The sequence below is a fragment of the Balaenoptera physalus genome, assembly GCF_965194825.1.
Source record: "Balaenoptera physalus genome assembly, chromosome: 1".
Classification (NCBI taxonomy): Eukaryota; Metazoa; Chordata; class Mammalia; order Artiodactyla; family Balaenopteridae; genus Balaenoptera; species Balaenoptera physalus.
This window is the reverse complement of record NC_138882.1, coordinates 188,840,978-188,855,783: the sequence shown is the minus strand read 5'-3', so window position 1 is coordinate 188,855,783 and position 14,806 is coordinate 188,840,978. Positions and strand designations below refer to the sequence as shown.

General features: G+C 48.8%; 1 protein-coding gene across 3 annotated transcripts in view; it reads right to left on the bottom strand.

Annotated features, from left to right (window-relative positions):
• CTNNBIP1 (catenin beta interacting protein 1) overlaps positions 1-10,883 on the bottom strand; it is a 51,873-nt gene extending 40,990 nt beyond the window's left edge. For all 3 annotated transcript variants that reach the window (XM_082461602.1, XM_082461603.1, XM_082461601.1), the window contains exon 1: positions 10,700-10,883. The gene's annotated coding sequence lies outside the window, so the exon portion shown is untranslated. The remainder of the gene's footprint in view (positions 1-10,699) is intronic.
• Between the last annotated feature and the right edge of the window lie 3,923 nt (positions 10,884-14,806).

Genomic DNA, 14,806 nt, shown 5'->3' with positions numbered 1-14,806 from the left:
ACGAAGACCCAATACAGCCAAAAATAAATTTTTTAAAAAATTTTATTTATTTATTTATTTATTTATGGCTGCGTTGGGTCTTCGTTTCTGTGCGAGGGCTTTCTCTAGTTGCGGCGAGCGGGGGCCACTCTTCATCGCGGTGCGCGGGCCTCTCACTGTCGCGGCCTCTCTTGTTGCGGAGCACAGGCTCCAGACGCACAGGCTCAGCAATTGTGGCTCACGGGCCTAGTTGCTCCGCGGCATGTGGGATCTTCCCAGACCAGGGCTCGAACCCGTGTCCCCTGCAGTGGCAGGCAGATTCTCAACCACTGTGCCACCAGGGAAGCCCCAAAAATAAATTTATTAAAAAAAAAAAAAGAAAGCTGAAGCGCTGCCCTTATTAAAAAAAAAAAAAAAGCGAGTTGCAGGTATCAGATACTTTGCATCTCCTAAGGCCATGCTCTGACATTATCCCAATACTATTTTCAGCCCCAAGGAATTTACTAGTGACCCAGCAGTGTTCTCTGATGTACAGCCCACATCCAAATTTCCCAACCACGCCCCTCACTTTGGCCTGCACCGGTTTTTAATCTAGGATCCAACTGAAGATCTCAACTTCACTAGGTTCCCAAGCTCTTTCCTCTCCCTTAGCCTAGAGTGTTCACTAGCTTTTCTTTGTCTATCACGACATTAACATTTTTTTAGAGTCCAGGACCATTGACTATTAGTCTGGTTGTCCTTAGAATTGGAGTAAGGGTAAACATTTTGGTGAGAAACAATTGTAGCTGACGTTGTCCACACCCCACTGGAGGCACACAATGCCAACCTGCCCCGCTTCTGGTGAGGCTGGGTTTGTGGATCACTCAGTTATGGAGCAAAGTTTTAAAAGTACAAAATAGTAAGTATATTAAAAGAAAACAGTGGGAGAAGGAAATAATATGAAATGAAATCTGTAAGTTACAAAATAAAAGATGTTAAAATCTGATTACATAAAAATCAAAACTCTACATGGATAAAACAATATAATCGAAAGAACAATGACAAATTGGGGAAATACGTGCAACAAATATCACAGCCATGGGACAAACTGCCTTAATATATAAAGAACACCTGTAGATCAACAAGAAGAAGACCGCCAACCCAAGAAAGAAATGGGCAAATGACATAACAGATTGCTCTTAATGATGTGAAATGATGCTCTATTTCCTTATCAGGAAATACAAATTAAAACTATGATATACCACTTCTCACCTATCAGATTAGCAACAAATCAACTTCTGCCAAGGTATGGGGGAAAACAGGTGTTCCTGCACAATTTTGGTGGGCACATAAAAGGTCACCAAGTCCATGGAGGGCAACCTGGCAAAATACTAAACATTTAAACACATGCACCCTTTGCTGTAGCAACTAAGACTGTAGGGATTTATCCTATAAACAGACAAAAGCATAAAGATACATGTAGGAAAATACTGCTTCTTAATAGCAATGAAAGAGAGGGAGTTCCCTGGTGCTCTAGTGGTTAAGATTCGGCACTTTCGGGACTTCCCTGGCGGTTCAGTGGCTAAGACTCCATGCTCCCAATGCAGGGAGCCTGAGTTCGATTCCTGGTCAGGGAACTAAGATCCCGCATGCATGCGGCAACTAAAGATCCCACGTGCCGCAACTAAAGATCCCACGTGCCACAACTAAGACCTGGAGCAGCCAAATAAATAAATTAAAAAAAAGAAGATTCGGTACTTTCACTGCTGTGGCCCAGGTTCAATCCCTGGTCAGGGAACTGAGCTCCTGCAACCAAAAAAAAAAAAAAAAAAAATTGGACTTCCTTGGTGGCGCAGTGGTTAAGAATCTGCCGGCCGGGGCTTCCCTGGTGGCAGAGAGGTTGAGAATCTGCCTGCCAATGCAGGGGACACGGGTTCGAGCCCTGGTCTGGGAAGATCCTACATGCCGCGGAGCAACTAGGCCCGTGAGTCACAACTGCTGAGCCTGCGCGTCTGGAGCCTGTGCTCCGCAACAAGAGAGGCCGCGACAGTGAGAGGCCCGCGCACCGCGATGAAGAGTGGCCCCCGCTCGCCGCAACTAGAGAAAGCCCTCGCACAGAAACGAAGACCCAACACAGCCAAAAATAAATAAATAAAAATTTAAAAAAAACCAAAAACTCCAGATTATCTTGGCAGCACCCACAGCCTCGTGTGTTTAAACTGTCTTCCTCCACCCCCCGCTCCCCCCAGCCCCGCCGCATGAGAAACATAAAATTATAAATGGAAAATCATTCAAATGTCCTCTACCTGGAGAGAATGGAAGAAACCTAGAGGGTCCGAAGCACATTTTAGTTCATATTCCTGCAGCAGAAGGACATACTGTGAGGACAAGGGTCAGGATGGATCGGTCGGAAGCCAGGGCTACCTGGGGCAGGGGGCGGGGAGGCCTTGGTCTGGGCAGGGAGGTCAAGGCTAACCCATCTCTTTGGAAACTGGGCCCCTGGTTTGCCAGGTGATTTAGCCGGAAGAACAAGGGTGGCACACTGTGAACAAGAACAAGGCCCACACTGAGAAAGGTGTCTGAATCCAAAAGGGACCCTGACCCCCGAAGGAAGCCCCGCTTGCGGAAGCCAGAACTGCAGAACAACAAGGCGGTAACTTCATCTGTTTTGGAGTTGTTATTCAGTTCAGGGACACGGACCACAGGATTCCAGCAGCAGGAAACATGTGGGTTGGATACTCAGGAGATACTCAGGCTGAAAAAGCCTTAATTGGAGCTGGTCTGCAAAAGCCTCCCACCCAGCTCTCCACGTGGGAGAGGATATGGAAGTGGGTCACATTCTCCCAGCTGAACCGGCATCACCGTGGGCTCCGACCACACATGAACAAGTCCAGGGGCACTGAGTGACCTGGTCTCCTCGCCAGGCCGGCCTTTTCCTCCTGATCGGATACTGGATGGTTCTGAGGCCCTCCAGACTGAAGGGGCAGCTGGTCAGCACCAGGAAGGCAGTGACACTGCAGGGGCTGGTGAAAGTAACATTGCCCGGGAGCGGAGTCCTGTCCTGGCACCTTCCTCTCACTCTGGATGTGGGCAGGCACCTCTGCCAGCCCTGTGCCCTCTCCACCCCAGCCCTGGCCTGAGGGCGAGTGGAAGAACACTGGGTGCTTTTTCAGAAACTGCTGGGCCTCCCTGACCGCGCTCTTTGGAGGGATCCCGAGGCCTGTGGCTGGGCAAACCTGGGGAAGAAAGAACCCTCCCCCACCACATTCTGCATAAACTGACCCCAACGGGGGCTCACAGACACAGGTGTCCCTGGCATCATGCCGAGAGCACCGATGCAGCCAGCCCCACAGCCTGCCTGCCGCCGTATGCCTGCTTTCCAAAGTTGGCCAAGGGAGACCTGTCAGGCAGGGAGGGAACTCCAGAGAGACAAGCGCTGATGGTCTTCTCATAAGAAAGGCACTGGATTGATGGCATAACTTCAGAAAGCTGTGGGGACTTCCCTGGTGGCACAGTGGTTAAGAATCCACCTGCCAATGCAGGGGACACGGGTTCGAGCCCTGCTCCGGGAAGATCCCACATGCCGCAGAGCAACTAAGCCCGTGCGCCACAACTACGGAGCCCACGTGCCACAACTACTGAAACCCGCGCACCTAGAGCCCATGCTCCGCAACAAGAGAAGCCACTGCAACAAGAAGCCCACGCACCGCAACGAAGAGTAGCCCCCACTTGCCGCAACTAGAGAAAGCCCGCGCGCAGCAACAAACACCCAACGCAGCCAAAAATAAATAAATAAATAAATAAATAAAATTTATTTTTTAAAAAACTGTGGAAAGAGCTCAATGCCATGATCATTCTTCCCTGACTTGAACTCGGGTAACAAAGGGTTAATAAGCCTTTAAGTGGAAATGTAGTTCTTACTAACTGGGACTGCCAAGGTGCTAATTGTTTCTACAGATGCCCACACTAGCACAGCTTTTGTTAAGTGTGACACACAAGGGCTCTAATCTACTAACTCTTCCCCTGCTCTTCTGGGAAGCCACACACAACCCTCCACGGTAATGTCCGTCCAGGCAGGTACCCATGCAGCTGATGTGGACATCTGGAAATTATATCCTGACTCTCCTCCTGAGAGTTCAGAACACTCACCAACATGTTCTTGCTTTATTCACACGACTCCAACTAGATAATAAGCCTCTTGGCCCTAGACTATAAGTTTTGTATGATAAGAGCTAATTCTACCCTGCTCACCACAGTATTCCCAGGGCCTACCAGGGGCCCAGATCCTAATAAAAGTTCAGTAAATATTTATTACTTGAATCAGTGAGTCATTAGAAGGAAGGAGGAAAAGAAGGATGAATGGAAGATAATCATCACTTCTTGTTATTTCTGTGTTCTTGGTTTACATTACAAAGACATCACAGCTGGGATTAAAACCAACCCCTATAACCCCCCTCTCTGCCCTGCCATCAATGGTCCTCGAACCTGTTACGATGCAGTTTACACGCCTGCTTCCAGAAGCTTCTACAGAACAACACGAACATGAAAAATGGAGAAACTTTCATGACCTTCAATCCTTAAGAAACTTTGGAAGGAGGAAGTCGATGTTTGTTCCAGCTATGCCCACCACAGAAGGACACCCTTCCCTCTGGGGACTGTTGTCTTCCCCCTGTAACAAGGCTCTGTGGAGGATCAGGACATAATAGGTCTTTAATAACAGACTATAACAGCAGTTGGGGCCCAGTGCCCTTTCATAACAGAAGTTCAAAAGCACTTTGGCCCAAACATCATAACGCCCCTGGGAGCCATTAAGGCACAAGGATCATTATCCCCATTTACAACTGAGGAAAGTAAGGCAAAGGGAGGTTACTTAGTTTGCCCAAGGTCAGATGAGACAGGGAAAAGGCATAGGATTCAAACCTTTGCAGCAGCCTGTGCGCTAACTCTGGCCACCCTCACAATGTCACCCACGCTGGGCTTAGGGGAGATGTCTTTTCTTCTCTGTTGTTTCTGCTGAAAGGCAGCATCTAATATGGTGCCCAGAACTCACACACAGGAGTCCCACCGACTGGGTCTGAATCTTGACTTTGTTCCCAACTATCTTCACTTCAAACAGCTTATTGTACTTAACCTTTCCAGGCCTCAGCTTCTGAATATGCAAAATGGTAATAATGCTACTTATCTCAGAAACTACAGTGAAGACTAAATGAGAAAAAGTATAGAAAATGTCATCATTCATTTTCTCATTTTCTAAATGAGTACATATCACTCTCTTAATTAAAAAAAAAAAAAAAAACAATAACAAGAGAAAAAGGTTGCACCCACTTCGCGTTTAGTTTTTACAAGGAGACAGGCGACACGTGACTAACAAGCATTTCTGATTTGGCCACCGAAATGCGCCAGAACCCTGAGAGTGACTTGCAGCACAAAAGTCCTATTTGATTCCTACCAACTCTCACGGGCCTCACTCTCTTAATTAAAAAAAAAAAAAAAAACAATAACAAGAGAAAAAGGTTGCACCCACTTCGCGTTTAGTTTTTACAAGGAGACAGGCGACACGTGACTAACAAGCATTTCTGATTTGGCCACCGAAATGCGCCAGAACCCTGAGAGTGACTTGCAGCACAAAAGTCCTATTTGATTCCTACCAACTCTCACGGGCCTCTCAAGGTTAGCAGAGCAGGTTGGCATCACGGACACTGAAAGACAAGGGGATGCCTGAGTGAGGATGTGAAAGGCTGGCCAACTGCCCTCAGTCTGAAGAGGCCAACTTTGGATTCCTGGTGAGTTGAACTCCTGGGTTTGAAACGCCATTTCTGCTGAGCTTCCCAACTCCACTCAGCCCAGACTAAAGACAGCCAATGCTTTCTAGGTACCACCATACTTGGATCAAGTGATGTGCAGGAGTGTAGATCAAATAATGATACAGGAAGTGTTCAGAGGTGACAGTGTGGCCTGTGGTACTCAGCAGGGGGCTGGAGGAGAAATGGGGATGGGGTCGGGGGGGAGGAAAGCTGCCCAGTCAATCTTGGTACACTTCCAACAAAGACACTGTGACATACACCCTGAGAAAACCATCATTCAAAAAGAGTCATGTACCAAAATGTTCATTGCAGCTCTGTTTACAGTAGCCAGGACATGGAAGCAACCTAAGTGTCCATCGACAGATGAATGGATAAAGAAGATGTGGCACATATATACAATGGAATATTACTCAGCCATAAAAAGAAACGAAATGGAGTTATTTGTAGTGAGGTGGATGGAGTTAGAGTCTGTCATACAGAGTGAAGTAAGTCAGAAAGAGAAAAACAAATACAGTATGCTAACACATATATATGGAATCTAAGGAAAAAAAAAAAAAGGTCATGAAGAACCTAGCGGCAAGACAGGAATAAAGACACAGACCTACTAGAGAATGGACTTGAGGATATGGGGAGGGGGAAGGGTAAGATGTGACAAAGTGAGAGAGTGGCATGGACATATATACACTACCAAACGTAAAATAGATAGCTAGTGGGAAGCAACCGCATAGCACAGGGAGATCAGCTCAGGTGCTTTGTGACCACCTAGAGGGGTGGGATAGGGAGGGTGGGAGGGAGGGAGATGCAAGAGGGAAGAGATATGGGGATATATGTATATGTATAACTGATTCACTTTGTTATAAAGCAGAAACTAACACACCATTGTAAAGCAATTATACTCCAATAAAGATGTTTAAAAAAAAAAGACACTGTGACAGGAAATTCCCTGGCGGTCCAGCGGTTAGGACTCTTGAGCTCTCACTGCCGAGGGCCTGGTTCAATCCCTGGTCAGGGAACTAAGACCCTGAAAGCCGAGCGGTGCAGCCAAAGAAACAAAACAAAACAAACCACTGTGAAGACACTGTGACATACAGGTGTGTGGAGGTCCTTGATGCACATAAGAACAGCAGCAAAACTCCAAGGTTATGCCAGAGTCACTACCATGACAAGAAGATTTCCTTATGCAGAGAACATAGGACAAGCCGCTGTACAGGACAAGATTCTAAGAGCTGGCGATGCTCATTCATTCAACTCAAGAAACATTGACCGATTACCTACATACTCAGGGGAGAAAGATGGCTTGATGGAATCTGCAGGACACACAGACACACACACCTGGACCTTCCTCAAGCTAGCCGATGGCTCCCATATCTCCTGGGTACCTAGGCCAGAGACATGAGAAACCTGAGGGGAATAAATGCAACACTGCTGCCCTCCAAAAGCCTTCCCAGGACAAGGAGAGCCTGCTCACTGCTCCTCCAAGTGTCCGGGTCTTTCTCCAAGGATGGACCCCCCCCCCCCCCAGGAAAGGTTCCTGTGCAGTGACTTCCCACTGCTCAGAATTGAAGAGTAAAGTCTAAACTCCTCACCGTGGCCACAGATCCAACTCCTACCAGCTCCTCACTCAGCAACTCCAGCCGCCATGGGCTTCTTGCGTCTACTGTCCTCTCTGCCCATCAGCTGGGTCTCCAGTCAAAGTTACAGCCTCAGAGCTCGCTAAAGTTATGACCCAGGCACTCTCCATCTCATTGCCCTGTTTTATTCTCCCTGCATCTCTTTTCACCATCCTACATTATTTTGTTCACTTGTATACTTGTTTGCCGTCTGTCTCTCCCACTAGAATGTAAACTTCATTAGATCACGCAACTTGGTGATCTTGTTCTTGGCTATGGCCCCAGCATCTACAACAGTGCCTGGCACACAGTAGGTGTTCAATAAGCCATGCAATTTAAGAAATATTTATTGAGTGCCTACAAAGTCTAACTGTAGACCAAAAAAAAAAAAAAGACAAAATCTCTGCCCTAAAAGAGCTTGAATTCTGATGGGAGATAAAAAGCAGATAAATAAATAATGGTGAAATAACAGCTACGACTTCAACCAAGCCACATCACGGTGCTCAGTGCTGTTCTAAGCATCTAATAGGTATTCCTTAATTTAAGCCTCCCAACAACTCCATGAAGGAAGTATTAATATTTATAGATGGGGAAACTGAGGCACAGGGAGGTTAAGTTACTTGCTGAAGGTCACAAAGCTCATGACGGCAGAACCAAGATCCACACCCAGATAGTCTTGGTAGGAAGTCCATGCTCTGATTAAGAGCTATGCTTCCTATCTGCCGAGTGTCGAGAAACTACTTGGTCAGCACCCTCAGCAGCTGTTCCTTGTAGGCAGAGCTGGAGAGAGAGGAGACCCATCAAGGAAGGGCTGTGAGCTCAGTGACACGGAGTCTGCTGGGTTCACCCCCATGGTGCACTCTGGTTGAGGAGGAATCTAATGAAAAGACATGGACAGGGTCAGGATTCCTGGGCTCTAGTTCTAGGTGCTGTGAGACACCCAGGCAAGTCAACCGGTACTTGATGAGTGTACTTTCGGGGCAGGATCTAGATGCTGTGAGGGATGGAAAAGCTGAATCCAATAGAGACCCTGGCCTCAGAAAGCTTAGGGTCATGCAAGTGCACATGAAGCTGAAAGAGACGTAGAAAGTGACGGGTGCCGTCAGCAAATGTACAAACTGCTACGGGATTTCAAGAGAGTTACTCTCTAGGGACCACAGGTGCCCAACTGTAAGAGGGGCCCGGACCCACGGTCCTTTAGCTTGGACATGTTCTGACAGCACAGACTCGGAGCAGCGTGGAGATCAAGTTTTATTCTGGCTAATGGTTCAAGTTCATGGCCGCTGAGCTGTTCTCCCACCCACCATGAGATCAGTCCCAATATCTTTGGGCAACATCTTACAGCAGAGGCAGGGCAATAACGCTCTCATTTAAATAATGCAGCCGGATGTGGGAATGAAGCCCAGTGTGTTCTGCCCTCCTCCACCTCGAACTGATTTTTAAGCCTACAAACCCTCTTCCCTCAAGGAGGGGGTGGGTGACGTTTCTGTGAGCACCTTGTTAGAACGTGGAGACGGTTCCCTATTCACATCAGTATCTCTAGAGTTTAGCACAGTACCTGGCCCACAGCAGGTGCTGAGCAAGGTTTGCTGAGCTAAACCTGAGCATGGTCAGGTCTAGAAATTCTCTGCCAGACGTATAAATCGAAGTTGGTGTTCCCTTAAGTTTTGCTTTAAAGCTCTCAGCCTCTCTAAGGGGGAGCAGACTGGTTTTACCTCTTCACTTCTGCTACCCCTACTCTGGTCCAAGCCACCATCATCCCTTGCCCGGCAGCGGCAATAGTCTGTCTCCCAATTAGTATCCCTGCTCTTACCCCTGCTCCTTACAATCCAGCCTCAGTATAGCAGCCAGAATGATCTTATCACCTCTTTACTTAAAATCCTCCAGTGGTTTCTAACTGCACTTGGAATAAAATCCAAACTGGCTCTTCCCACCTTCACAGCACTTACCATGACTAAAATTATTTTGTCCACTTAACTTGTTTAATCCCTCCGCTTCAGAAGGTCAGCTACAGGAGGGCAGGGGCTGTGTCTCTCTTCACCACTGTAGCCCCCCGTGCTTGGAATGCTGCCTGACACGTATACAAGGACCACTCACTCCACCAGGAAACCATGAATGACACACTGGCATTTAACAGCCAGCACCCTTATTTATAATTCAAAGTCCTGCTTTAAATCAAAGGAAACTTGGTCTCTCTGGACACTTTAATGGCCCAAGAGATCAGTATCACTTAAGAGTCTAAAGCCAGGAACCAGAGCCCAGTAGTTGTAGCAGGGAGCTAAGAGCCAAGACACTTGGGAGCAGAACCACAGGACAAACTCTGACTTGCCTCCAGGTCCCCTGCCCACACACCCGGTGCCTCAATTTACCCAGCCGTCGGCCAGGCACACTTCCCTAAGTAGTGTGAGTGACAGGAGACAAAGTAATTAACAGCTATAGTGTACTTAGATCCTCAGATAGGAGGTGCTGCCAGCCTCACATCTCATTATTCATAAAACTCTTCATCTGCGGCCAACACAGGCCTCCTGGGCCTTCCCAGGGGCTAACCTGACAGCAGGTACTGCTCAGACAAGTTCAGCACACACGAGAGAGGCAGGCATGCGGGGCCTAACAGAGGTTGGGTATCAGACCTAAGTGTCTCGGTTACCAGGTTCAAGAGAAAGGAAAGTGGTCGGGGTGGGGATGATGGAAAGGAGGCGAGAAGTGCAGTCTGGGGCTCTGAGTGGTTAACCTTGCAGGTTCACATACACACACCTGCCATACAGGTGAGACCTATGCCTACAACGTGCACCGTCTAGGAACACTCACTAGGAGAGGTGGGATGGGGACACGACAGTTCAACCAGACTAGGGAGAGGAACCGTGGCCCAGTGACCAGACCTTGGCAGCATTTAGTTTGGGAAAATACGGGAGGGCTCTATACAGAGGGTCAGGATGCTGAGAGCAGGGCGCAGGTGAGGGAAGACAAGAGGGCACGGGACCTGGAGTGCCGACAGACGGTGACAACCACGCCGACGCGGTGGGGTGAGCAACAGAGTGGATGGCTCGGACACCTGTGGAGGCGACCCCCGGGGTAAGGGGGGTTGAGGACCGCTGGATGGTGGTCTGCCGCGGGGGCGGCGAGCGGCAGGAGCAGCGGGGGCCAGGTGGGGCAGGAGGCCCGGCCCAGACCAGGGCGCCGTGCCGGGGGGTCCGGCCGGTGGGTCCGAGCGGGGTCGGGGGCGCCCTCCACGGCCCCTCCCCGAGAGACAAAGGGCCGGCGGCTCCCCCGAGCCCCGGCGCGGCGCGGGCCCAGGCGCTGCGGGCGAGGGCCGGCCTCGGCGCTTACCTGGGCCGCCCGACCCGGCCGGGCGGGCGGGGGCTGCGGGTCCGAGAGCGGCGCGCGGCGGCCTGTTCCGGGGCGCGCACAGCCCGAGCAGCCGCGGCGGCAGCAGCAGCAGCAGCAACGGCAGCAGCAGCGGGAGCGGCCGCCTCAGCCTCCGCCTCCCGCTCAGTGAGTCACCGCGGCGGGGAGGGAGGGAGGCGCCAGGCCGCCGGGGGAGGGACCGGCGGAGGGGGCGGCATCTGGCTCCGCTCGGGCGGCGGAGGCGCGGCCACAGCAACGCCCCGGGGTGGCCGCGCGCCGGGGGCGTGACCTGATGATGTTGTGGGCGTGGCCAGGAACACCCTGTGGCTGTCATTGGTTAACTCAGCCAGAAGGCGGGGATTCCAGTTGAGCGGGGGGCTGCGAAGTGCTCGGGCACGCTCATCGGGCCCCTCGGAAGGGGGCGGGACCAGTGACCCCGGGGCGGAGCCACGAGATGGGCGGGTGGAACCCGGTCGCCGGTAGTGGCCGAGCGGCTCTCAGAGCAAAGGGGTGGAGCGGGTCGAGGGTTGGCAGGGGAGGAGGGGCGGGGGCTCGGATGAGGAGGCGGCCTGAGGGCGGAGCCCGCGCTAAGGATGGACCCGGCGTTGTGGTAAAGCAACTCTGCCTGTCCCTAGCTGCTCCAGAATCACCGTGATCCCGTAAAAATAATGGCCTCTCCCACGCACGGGTCTGTGTTTAAAAATGGGAGCAGCCAGATGGGGCGGAATCCTTGGTGAGACCGATTTACCCAGGACCCCTGAAAAATCTGAAATGCACGAGGTTGCAAAACATTTAGAGGTGTGGTCTTCCTGAGTCTTGGAGCTGGGAGTATTGCTACCTTTGAAGCAGTTAGGCCCACTCTTGAACTGGGGCCTAACCTGGATCCACCGAGCCCAGAGAGCCCAGGGATGGTCCTCTGTGGGTTAAACTTAGAATACCGTTTGTATTGGCAGTGAGTGCATTTTTCTGGGGAGAAGGGTGCCCTTGATTAAAATGTTTCTATAGAAAGTCTGACTATGTCTGCTAATATGCCTCTGTCTGGAGAGAGTATAGAGAGAAAAAGCCCCGTTTAGGCAAAATGAGAATTGCTCTGAACACCCACCTTCCCTTTTAAAGGGACGCGTGTCTTCAAGTGTGGTCTCACTTTCAACATTTAACTTAACAATTGCATGGGGTGACACTAACCACAGTTTAGAGGCCTTACTGCCCTGCTTTCCCCAGCCTTTTCACTCCTTTTCTGTCCCATCCTCTTCCACTCCCCTCACTTTTCTTTCCCTTCCCTATGCAAGGATACAAGATACTTTTTTTTTTTTTTACTGTATTTATATCCTCTAATGTCCATATTGCTCTTTTGATTTAATAACTTTTTAGTTACAATTGAGGAATACTTTAATTTTATCAAAAGTCATGAGATTATGAACTTTTAAAGGCCAGAAATAGATTTTAATGATGTCTGTATTTCCATCAGCTTCCAGACTACCATGCCCATAACAAGAGCTCGAGCAATATTTCTCAATACAGTTACTAGCTTGTCCCTCAAGTTTCCCAGTGCATACCAATACAACAAACTTACATATTCAAGTTATTTTCATGTAAACATTGATGTTTAAACAAATGAATTGGGACTTCCCTGGTGGCACAGTGGTTGGGACTCCGGGCTCCCAGTGCAGGGGGCCAGAGGTTGGATCCCTGGTCGGGGAGCTAGATCCCACGTGCATGCCACAACTAAGAGTTCGCATGCCACAGCTAGGGAGCCGGCAAGCCGCAACTAAGGAGCCCGGAAAGCTACAACTAAGGCGCCGCCTGCCACAACTAAGACCCAGCGCAACCTAAATAAATAAATAAATAAATATTTAAAAAAATAATAAACAAATGAATTAAGAGACTTCCCTGGTGGTCCAGTGGTTAAGACTCTGCGCTTCTACTGCAGGGGGCACGGGTTTGATCCCTGGTTGGGGAACTGAGACCAGGGAACTGAGATTCCCACATGCAAGGAGAGAAAAAAGAAAGGTATATGCTTAAGGATAAATGTGGGAAAGGAATGCATAAAATGAAAAGGTGTCAGTGTGAAATAGTGGATGCTTTTCCTTTCTTCAAAATTTTCATAAATATATTGTTTTTATAGTACAAAATTACAATGAGTTCATAAACATAGCCAGGCCCTTAACTACCCCATCAGTTCAGAGTTGGAAAATTCTGCATTTCTAGATAGCAGTATTACTGCAGGATTAACGCAGAATGAAACACTGAAGGCTTAGGAGGCAGGAAACATCTGTTAGTTCTGACAGCCCAGCACTGTCTCTGCCCTTTGGGGAACTGCTCCTCCCCACCCTCTAACCACCAGAGGTGCTGATGAGGTTACCAATTATAGTATTCTACCCTTTCCCCTCCACAAAAAAAAACAAACAGGGGAGACATGAACCCAAGCTTGATCAATTTAAGTGCTGCGTTCTCTTGACCATTGGCTAAGAAGAGGATGTGACCTGAGCTGAGCCAACTGGAGTCCTTCTCTGAAACTTTCTGAATTGGAAATGAAGGGAAGCTCTTTCCTTCCTGTTGGATCAAGAGCTGTAAGGATGTGACCTCAAAAATGTTAGCATTATCCTCCACCCATCCCATGGAAAATTCTGAAGGAATGAGGCAATGTTACTGGACAGACACAGAGACCAAGATTTGGAGGGAGGGAAGGTGAAAGGGAGAGAAACTATCATGGTGTGTTCCATGGTTTCAGTAGACCTTGCACCAACTCTGCACAAACCATCTCACACTTAATAGGTCCCCAAATCTGCCTTTCCTCTGTCAATAGCTGGCACCTCTCCACCAAGTTGCTTATACCAGAAACTTAAGAGTATCCTTGACACCACGCTCTCCTTTATCCCTCACGTTCAGTCCATGTTGTTTCCACCCTCAGACCATACCTTGAATCTCCCCACTTCCCACCCTCTCCACTATTCTGCTCCAGTTTAGCCCCTCATCAGCCCTCACCACGACTCCAGCACTAACTTCCAAGCGTGCTCTCATTCAGGCTTTCCCTACCACCGTCAATCCATTGCCCACACAGCAGCTCGAGGGATCTTCTTAAAATGTACTGATCTTGTCACACCTCTGCTATTCAATGACTCCTCTTTGTTTTCCTGATGAAGTTCAAAATCTTTAGCATGGCTACAAGGCCTTGCATGATCTGGCTCCAGCCTGACCTTGAACTACCTTTGCCAACTGAGCTTCCACCACACACAGGCCCTCTCCCTATTCCTTGATCACAGGATACTTCTTTGTGCTTTGGTACATATGAGTACCATTTCTCTTCCTTTTACTGAAGTGTAGTTGATTTACAATGTTGTGTTAGTTTCTGGTGTACAGCACAATGATTCAGTTTAACATATATATACATATTCTTTTCCATATTCTTTTCTTTTATGGTTATTACAGCATATTGAATATAGTTCCCTGTGCTATACAGTAGGACCTTGTTGTTTATCTATTTTATATATAGTAGTTTGTATCTGCTAATCCCAAACTCAAGGAGACTTTTCTTGACCTATGCTAGGCCAGCCCCAGTCCCAACATGGCCATAAATTCCAGGAGGGCAAGGAGGTCACTGTGAACCACTCCCACCTAGCATAGTAGCTGACATGTGTAGATGCTCAACAAATACTGCATGAATAAATAAATGTGTAAAGACTGAACCCAGGACTTTCCCTCCCATTGATAGCCACTCCTATTTCCCCATCTCCACCCGCAACTCCAATGCTACCAACCCTCTTCTCACTCTTCACTCAATAAATTTATGATTCTATATTTTACCCTTTCAGCTTTGGGGAAGGCCTCTCTGTGCTCCCAGACATATATGTATCTTTAAATAGTTGCTTTCTGGAGGAAAAAAAATCTCTATCCTCTGTACCAAAGGGATAACTCTAACAGTAAAACATTCAGGCCAAGTATGAAACAACAGTGGAGCCACAGCAGGCTGCAGGGAAGGAAAGCTATTTTGAAGTAGTTATGGCAACAGTGGTCCTCAAATTTTACCCTATAAGAGAGCCTCCTGCCTACAAGTTGAGCAGGTACAAGGTGAGAATGGGAGAGAAAGGA